Genomic DNA, 10,308 nt, shown 5'->3' on the forward strand with positions numbered 1-10,308 from the left:
CTGTTGTGAAACTAGCACCAGTCTGCCTTTCTTTCATTACCTACCTACATATCTCGCAATCTAATGCAAAGTTGGTGCCACCATTTTTCCCCCCCAATTTAAAAATTTTCCTTGGGGGGGGGGGGGGTTAAAATAAATCCAGTATCAATCAAGTAATAACAAGATTATGACCTTTTATCTGCAAAAGTTTTCACATAAGAAATACTTTACAAACTAAATATTAATCCCTTATTCTCCTGATTTAATCCAAAGCATTTTCTTGCAATAGATGTTCCAAGGCCAAACAATATTAACCTACAATTTCAGAGGTTACTAAGTCACTGAGAATTTCCTGCTCTACAGTAAAAAAGCAGCAGAGTGGCAAAAGTTCTACCATGCTCACAGCACAGTTGTTTTCTTGCTATTCAAAACAAAAATGTCAGCGGGCAACACAAGTGTCCAATTTAAAAAAAAAAAAAAAAAAAAAAAACAAAACTCAAACTAGAATTATTTTCATAGTATGACAACAGCAGACTCTCATGACTAATTTGCCAGTAAAGGATCAGACAACAGAACAGGAAACCAGATAGAATACCTGTTGAAATATGTAGGTTTGCACACCAATCACATATATACCATCCCAGCTGGTGTAAACCGAGCTTGCATTGAACCATAAGCCTGTGTATTAATGGCTGAAACACTGAAATAGGACAGTTACTGCACTTGGATTTGGACTTTGAATGAACTATTATGCTTAGACTCTTTTTTACCCCTGCATGTCTTGCTAAATTTGAATTCCTCTTATATAAGAATAGAATTACAAACTAGCACAATTTAAACTACTTTGGCATATGTCCTTGTTAAGCAGATTAATAGCTTAATTCCCTGTTATCTGCTCTAGCTAGCTACTAGTTTCCAGGTGTTACAGTTTTCTGTCCTATAAAGTAGTACACATGCTGAAACTGTAAGTGTATATATATATAAATATATATCCATAAAACTTTCAGTTTTTTATAAAAACCTGTAGGAGCTGTAAGAGTCTCTACTAGAGGAGAGTAGAAGTTCCTAGAAAGGCTTTTTCCATAGATTTTTCTCACCTTTAAAATTCACCACTGACTTGTACAAAATAGCCTAAACGTAATGACTTTTAGACCACTGAGGGAAAGAAGAGACATAGAACACCTGTGTGTATGTAACTGAAAAAACTGAGTAGCAATGGATGTTTTTTGCTTTCGCTGTACTCGAGTCATTTAATATTTTCTGTATATGGCAGGAGAAGAACATAGGAGTGACTAAAGAGCTCTCTAATTTGGAAAAAGAAACAAACAAAAAAAACCCAACCAAAAATCCAAACATCTAATGGTAAGGAGAAGACCCTCCCCAGGATACTTTATTGCAACTCTCGTGTCTGTCACAATTTTCGTATTTCGGTTCCTGTTCTGCAAACACATGGAGCAGTTTTTAAAGTCAATGAATTACCATTTGCATGCACACTCTTTCAAGATAAGAACTTTGGACTGTTACCTCTATGAGTTTAGGACTAAGTCCTTTCAGTGTACATATGGCACTTAGCCCATTGTCATTATGGAAAGAAATAAGGAAGGGATAAAACTGAGTGTTTCAGGCGCCGTTTCCTTCTCCTTACTTCTACAGGACAAAAGGGTTATAATGCATTTAAAATCTCCCATTTCTGAGATTTGAGGAAATTCATCATGAAAATAGATTCAGACTCCTTGAGTTCTCTGAGAAGGCTTGATTTAGAATTAAACTCTAGCATCTGACTTTTCTACAAGGAAAAAAAGAATCAGAATTATTACTTTCATTCCAAACTCAGGCCCCAGCAAATATATTGAAGACTCTAGAACAGCCCAAGGTTACCTTGTGCTTACAGCCATACTTGTTGTTTTGTCAGCAGCTAGCTTTTCATGATCTCCTGTGCCCCTCAGCTAGAAGTATAACTGAGAGTTATTGCTAATTGAGTCACAACTGACCTTGAAATTATTTAGCTTTAGGTTTTGCCTTCTCAAGAATAATAGTTGGCTACACTTGATGATCTCTATGAAAATACCTTAGTTCTGTATTATTTTCAGCTCTTTACAAAGCAGCACAGACCACTACCCCTTCTGGAAGAAACAGGACTGGTTTTGCAGCAAATTGTTCGTTTTCTAGCCCATACACACTACCAGGACCTGAGACACTCATCAGATTTCCTCCACTTACCTCTCGTGATTTCTTTATTTATTGATAAATCAGATTCTTTTCCTCCTCCCAGAGCTGTCAGGATGAGTGATCCTAAAGGAAACAGTAAAATAAGAAGTCATGAGGTAGCAATAGTCCCAATCTAAGTCATCTGTAGAGAAGAAATATGATATTCACAACTTTACAGCCAGTAATTAAGCCCCAAAGCAGCACTTTATTATTTTATTAAGGCCAAAAGTTCAATTTGGCAATGTTCCAGCACAAGCTTTGACCATGCCAGCTGTAGTAGTTGAAAGACATTGTTCTGCTGCTAATGTAAATGGTTTTGCTGGCAGCAAGCAGTCAAATGTATAGATTTCTTATCAAAGATACAAGGAGTACTGAAACATGCAAGCTAAAGTATGACTGATACAGACAAAACATAGGAAGATTAAAGAATATTTCACAAATCTGTATCTGATTTCCTTTTAAAAATTAAAGCGAGATTCTTCTCACATGAAAGCCAAATGACTGCTTTCTCCTTTCTGCACAGGAGCTGACCCCATTGACTGAACTTAATTTTGTATTGTGCCTATGAACAGACGAAATGATTTTGCTAAAGTTAACTAAAACCTTTGCTTGTAATTAAGAACAAAACAGCAGCATGCCATTTTCCAGTAAATCTGACAACACACACAAAAATATTCACACCAGAATTATTAGAGCAGTCACAAAAACCTAGAAGGACAGGATTGGGTTTGGTCCCTCAACTCTTTAGATGCAAGAATTCTCTAACAAAAGTTACTAGAGCTCTAAACTGAAACCAGTCTCCGGTGATGTGCACACAGCATACATCAGCACAAAAAGGGTGAAATCACTCTAACGGGATACAACTCAGTCCCCCTCAGTAGCTGGCTGGGTAACAAGACCTTTAAATAATGCTATAAAATTCTCATCAGCAATTTGTGCATCCCTTCTTGATCATGTCCATTGCTGTATTGGTACAGTACAAAACAAGAAAAGGCTCTGACACTTCATAAAGTCTATTACTGTGAATAGCACCATGACCCAGGACTTCCACAGCCAAGTAGCAACAAGGGTAAGGCCCATACACAGGCTTCCAAAGCAAGATATGCACCCACAGACATGACCATGCTCACCCTAGACATAGCAACACATATCAGCAATAATAGCTTCCTTCCTCTCTGCAAAGAATTAAAATTTAATTCTTCTTTATAAGAACATAGGTTACATTCAGCCATTGCTCATTCAGAAAGAGGCTCCCTGCACCATTTTTTCATTAAATACTGCACCTGATAATGTTCAGGTGAAGAAGGTGGTGAAAGGCTACATTTGCCTTTCTTGCAGCTTAGAGAAAACTTCTGATCAACAGTTCATTCCCCTCTTTCTTTCCTTCTCTTGTTTCCAAGTGGTGAGTCTCCACCTTGGAGCAGAAATTAATCCCTAAGTACATGACTTTATACTTTTACTTCTACATTTCATTCCACTCCTCCAGTGTTCAAGGTATTTCTGTAAAGCATCGTCATTCTCTGCTGCATTAATTATGGTTTTCAAAATACTCAAGAGGGTTACAAGATTCCTCCAGAAAGTAAACTTAAGAAGTAAAATTCCTATTTCTACTAGGTATTAAAATTCATAGATTCAATGAAAGTTGGGAAATTTTCTACACATAATGTTTTTCTTATAGGCGGTTCCTTGTTATGGGTCTACCTCCGACAGGCAATAATCACCTATTTTACTCTCTGTATCACAAGGCTAGTAAACTTGCTACTTTTTCTCTTGCTAACATGCCACTCTGGTCTCAAATTTGAATAACATAGTTAATAACTTAATTAATTTTGCTTAGAGCAAAATTGTTTCCAAATGGTACTAAATATATTGGTTCTTTTCAGATGTGAAAGAGGTTTGTGTGCTTAAAAGCTTGTCCTTTTTCTAACAGCTGTATTAACTGCTCTGATGCAAGGTGTTACCTCACCTTTTCTTGCAGCTTGGTGATATTATCAAAAGATGTCACTTGTACGCTCTCCCTTTTTTTACAAAAAATCATTCCTTGGATGAAAATACCCCTGAAGCCAGTGAAGTCAATTGTGACACTGGAAGAAAGCAACTGGGAAAATTACTACTCATTTCATTCTCTGCAGTTGTTCTATTGCCTGCTTCTTCATAGGCCTACAACGTTGATGCTCTTGGCATATAGCTATGCTGTACAATGGCTTTATTCTCAAAGCTAGCTAAATATGCTATCATACCTTTCTCCCTATCCCATTTTTGGAAGTGAGGGTTAATATTCAACCAAGATCATTCCCAAGATATTTCTACAAGCACAAACAAGGGCATCAAGCCCAGCTGGGTGGGAAAAAACTTCTAGGAACAAGAGTGTAGATAGGAGAATTCTATGTAGTTGGCTTTATTTCAGTAACTACCGCATTATAAAATTACACTTTTAAAAAATTTCTTGAGCAGTTCATTTGTTTCAAAAAACTTACTGTTTCATTGTTGTTTTCATCTGTAGTTTCCATATTTCATCAGGTATGGGTTGTTAGTGAACTTTAGACCTCTCTGCTGAAGTAGCTATCTCAGAAAACACAATTAATTTTTCATTCTTAAGTATATTGGTAATTCACTATAACAAATAACTGTTGGCAATGATCTTTGAAAGACTTATTTGAATCTTCTTATTAATTATTTAACCTCTGAAATAACATAATTCTTCAGGGTTTTTTTTCAAGATCCTACATGCTTCCTATTTTTAAGACTGTGTGACTAATCATACTTTTAAGTAAGACAAGAGATGAAATGATCCATTTAATCCTGGATCATGGATTGTTCAACCAGGCTCATAGCAACTATCCAGACTGCCATTTCTATTGAAAATATAGAACTTTGATATCTTGTATTGCAACAGATGGAATTAAAATTATTAATGATTATACAAAAATGATGATAGGGTTAACAGCAAAAAGGTAATAGACATGTTTTAAAAACCCCAATGACTTCTTTCTAAATGGACTAGGAAAAAAAAAAAGATGAGTAAAAGAGGCATTTCTTTGTCTGTAAATCATGCCTTTTTCCTCTTCAGGTTATCCATTTTGTTGTTTTTTACAGATAAAATTATGCTGACATCCTAATCGTAGAATAGGAAACATGTGGTTAATTCGTATTAAACATATCAAGCAGTTTTGTTGACTCCCATATGCAAAATGCCTTTAATATTTTTTTGAATTATAGAAACTGAACTGTTAGATTGGTAAGCGCAATACAACAATTTACCAGTAGAAATGAAACTTCTCAGGTGTTACAGAATATATAATCTGATAACAGACAAATGTTGTACTGTTCTGTAAGAATAATAATTTATTTTATTTTTATCCAGTTACAGTGGTATTGGAAAGTTGGAATTCCTCTGATATACCTTCTTGGTTTGTCATATGCAAAGCCTAAGTGAGTCATACAAATTAATGTAACCATCTTGAACAGTTGGCAAAACCAAAATTCACAAATATCTTGCGATGTAGATTCATTCATGAAGAAGTATAATTTGTAGGTCTTCTAATGCCTCCTCCTTTTTAGGCTTTCAGCTGTAAGTCCTTTAAGCTTTGATTTGGAAACTTGCCTTTTCAAAGCAATGCTGAATCACACCTGGAGAACTTGATGAGAAAGGGAACCTGAAGATCTTTACATAATCTACCACTAAAGGCACTGGGAGTCAGGTATTTATTTATATCAGACACACATATTCAATTTATTTAATGTGGCAATCTCTGTTCAAATTTGAATGGGGGAGGATCATGACTTCATGTCATTGAGCAATCAATGATAACTAGGAACTGATTTTTACTGGAGTGCAAAAAGACTGAGGTCTCAGTTGTCTTCAGGAGGAGCCTATTGGGAGGGTATCCTAGCTCTTCCAAGATGTTCACTATATCACAAAAGCTAGGTTTATGTGAAGTATTTACTTCTGAGAATATTTTACAACTTCGTTCATGCTGCTCTGGATTGAGGTAGCATCCCACTCCTCTCATCCATTCCCACATCAGGGACAGCAAAATGGGACAAAAGTGATTCTGTTGAATAACAACAATGTGCTAGAGAAGTTCTACAGGAAGATGCTAATCTGGAAGAAAAAATAACTGGACCTTAAGAAAACCATTCCTTTGAGCAAACTACTGGCTGATATGAAATCTCACCCATGAAGAGGCTTTAAAACCAGGCCCTTGCTGGGAATGGTTTTGGCATATTTGAGTCTTCCTTGGTACAGCAAATTGAAATAGACAATACTGTGAGGATCTTTCCATCTCTACATTTTGGTGTTTCAGATTCCACATTGGCTTTATAAGGCTTTTATTCCTACTGTTTTTTACTACTTCAGAACTCTTAAATTCCTAAAAACGAATCCTTCAGGAAGTGTACAAAGTCTTTTAACAAGTAACTGAACCTCTGTATGGCATTTTCATCTAGTCTATTGAAACAGGTGAATAATTCTGAGGTATTTTGAATACATGTTTACAATGGCTTATCACAGATACTGGATTCAGACCTTTCTCTAACTGTGATACATTAAGATGTACTAAGATAATTCAATATTCAATGAGCCTCAGACTCACATTCCCACTAATCAGCAAGTGTTAATGTACAAGAACATGCAGCATAAGGAGATTATGCCTGACTGAGGGCTAAAGCATCTTCCTCATGCCACCTATGTGGCATAAACCTATGCCGATGTATTTCTTTGTATGTTTTGTTTCTGTATAGTTATCTACATTCACATTTGCTATTTTAAAAGCAATACTATATTCTACATGGGATTCATGGAGAAACTGTTGAGTGGATGAAAAGAATACGGTTGAAGAGAAGGTTGTTGGTTCCAGTCTGACTTCTCTGCTACTCTAGCAAGTTGCTTAAACTTTGGTTTATTTTGCCTGTCAACCCTTTAAATGTGCTAAATAACTTGAATTCCATTGATTCCAATCAGGAAGGTAAGGAGTTCAGGTAACAGAAGAAGAGACATTGTGTCTGGTGGTAAAGTTTTCTTGGTTTCCTTTTAGAATTTTCTTGGAGGGTTGCTTGTTACAAAAAAAGAAAAAACAACCCCAAACCAATGGACCAAAACAAAACCAAAAAACAAAACACACACGAGGTCTTCTAGATGCAGGAAGAGATTTAAACCAATAATTCATTATGCCTACCACAATAAAGCAGAATTAAAAAAACAAAGCAAAGACAGGAGGGAGAACTGATTAATTAGATGGACATGAAAACTGGAAGTTCTTTTCTTTTGAAATAGGAAATGTATATTTATAGAATAAGAATATCCCAAGAATGAATTATAATAACATTTTCATGGTATCAGGAGATTTAGGTTAATAAGCAAAGTATCATTTATGCATGTAACATTGCTTGCTGTTAAGTGAACTGCTAATTTATCAACCCTATTTGTAAAGATGAAGTGGAAAGAAGATAATGGGATTGCATAGCTAAGTTCCATACAGAACTGCATATCAAGCACACTAATTTTCTCATGTGTGACAGCAAATGTAGTTCAACTGCATATGGGCTTGTTTTGGGGTTGTATTCCTCATCTTTGAAAGTCTTTGAAAACATCTCTGTATGACTACAGATAACTCTCTAGGGGAAATAAGGCGGCAAGGAAAAGGCAAAGCACACATACAAATAGAAGCACTGTGAAACCTTCCCAATGGGTGCTTAGAGAGCTTATTAAAAATACAAACAACATCTGAAGAGAAGCAAAAAGGAAGAGCACAAGTTGTGGCAACATGTTTGAGGTGCCACTAGGAATTTGCTTGGCAGTTACACATGCTGGTCTAATTGCAACCTCTCTGTAAATAGCCTCTTAATATAGAAGTAGTTTAGTTTTGCAGGCCAGAAGTCAATTTCATGTTTAGATGCTCTGTAAAACACTGTGGCTGTGCAGACTTCAAAAACTCTCTGTAGTGGGGATTCCCTTTGAGGCAGAGAGAGAATTTTCCTGGTCAAAAGCGTGAGAATTCCCTTTTAGTTTCACTTTACTGTAGGGGTTGTATAAAATTCCTTTCCCCCCATCCCATCTCTAGCTAGACACTTCAGAAGTTAGAGCAAGTCCTACACGTGACATATCCTACCACCCGACAAAACAACTTGAAACCAATAAAATGTCTACCCTGACACTGAATTCTCCAACCTAAATTCAGTCAAAGACACAGTTAATATATTAAATTCATATATATATTTTACACGTTCATCTGCATGAGTCCTCTACACATAGTTGAGCACTATACTGTGGATAGTAGGCAATAGTTAACAGCTGGGAGGAGGTAGGTGTGTATGAGGGGAAGACTAAACTTCCCTGAGGGTTTATGGTCTGCTTCTGAGCAGATTGAAAAAGATTAGGCCAAATAATCTTCAGCTGCTTAAACTAATTTGACTTGTTCTGCAAAGACTAGACAGGCCCATGCAATGTGGTACCATTTGGGAAAAATACAGCCTCACAGCTGAGACCAATCCACTTTGGAGCAAAGTTACACAGGTGAGTTTGAACTTCACCTGTGTAATTTTGCCTGTAAACAGGACTAGAAACTACACATCAAAACCAGCCTAGAAAGTTGTTACCTACTGTTTTGTGGCTTCTAGGTCCTAGTTCCTAGGCAAGACCTGCACATCTAGTCTTAATAGGTGTATTCATGCCCCAGGTGTAACAAAACTCCCTTGTTCAGTTAGTTCCTTCTGTTGATTTTACCACCAGAGGAGATAATCCAGCTCCATGGTTTATCACTTCCTTTTGCTTGTGGAGGTTTCCAGGCATCACAGAAGTTGACACTTTAGGAAAGAGTGAAATTCACTGATGTTTTCCATGTATTGTCTTTAGGAATACTGTAGCTAGATTTTTAATCTACTTTGTAATAAACCCAGTAATAATGGTAAGGTAATGTTTGACTTTATTGGTCTTTTGAAACACAAAAAGTGAAAAATAATAAATCCATAGAAAGCGTGGCAAACAATATTTTCAAAAACTGCTGAAACATAAAACCAAACATAGATAAATCTTCTTAGCCAAATCTCTTCCCTTTCCCAGTATGTACAAATAGACAGAAAACATATCTCCTAAGCTTTGTAGAACATCTCTACTGAACAGACTTCTGTCCTAAGTGTGAAAAGGACTTTCATAAACCTATCCTCTCCTGTATGTGTCTTTCAGTTACTAATTTGATTTTCATATAAAGAAGCTCCCCCCTGCAGCAATTACGCTTGCAATGCAGAGGATCAACCATAGTGCCACCTCCTGACACCGAGTAAGTGGTGTGGAGAAGGATGGGCAAAGGTTCTTATGGGCCCAGCACAAAAGAGCAGAAACTGTGACCCCCTGTAATGAGGTAACACAGCTGGAATCTCCCAAAGCAAGAGACCTGGGGGAAAAAAAAAAAGCTAAGAGCTGTACCTAGTTGTAAATGCCCTTTACATTTTTAATGTACTCATTACATCAAGAAAAGAAAATATATTCTGTAGTAGTTGAAAATAAGTTGTAAAAAAGTTGAAATCGCATCCATTTCAATGCATCTGCCAAAAGTTACTTTGACTTGAGCGGCCTAGGGAGCACTGAGAAACTACCCGGGGAATCTGTGAACTGTGGGCTAAAGCACGTTGAGGAGGTTAAGACTGTGGGAACGGGAGTTGGGCTTATTTGGTTCCTCAGAGAGGGTAGGAAGCTCAGTAGCAGTGGCGTTCACAAATGAAAAAGGGAAATGGCAGGGATACGTAGTTTTCTGTTCTGGGAGATGTATTTTAGGGAGAAGGCCACATAGAAAGGAGCCCTCGAGGCATTTTTAGCATTTTAACCGAGTAACTGGGTCAAAGTACGGCCAGGAGAGGGCTAGCAGACAGCTCCACCGGTACGCCTGAGGGGGCGGTGGTTCGATGGACAAGTCCTGTCAGAACCGCCGCGAGAGGGACAGCGCTGCCCCTGCGGGAAAGCTGCTTCCCCCGAATCCTTCTTCTTTCCTAGAAGGACCCCCTTCCCCTCTCGCTTCGTCACCTGAGCCCCGCCGGGAAGCCGGCCGCGTCACCAACGCGGCTCTCGCCCCGCTCAACGCCCGTCCCCCGCCGCCGCTGGGGACAGCGGCGCCACGGCGCCCGCCT

The sequence above is a fragment of the Haliaeetus leucocephalus genome, unplaced genomic scaffold (genome assembly GCF_000737465.1).
Source record: "Haliaeetus leucocephalus isolate CR32 unplaced genomic scaffold, Haliaeetus_leucocephalus-4.0 Scaffold21, whole genome shotgun sequence".
Lineage (NCBI taxonomy): Eukaryota > Metazoa > Chordata > Aves > Accipitriformes > Accipitridae > Haliaeetus > Haliaeetus leucocephalus.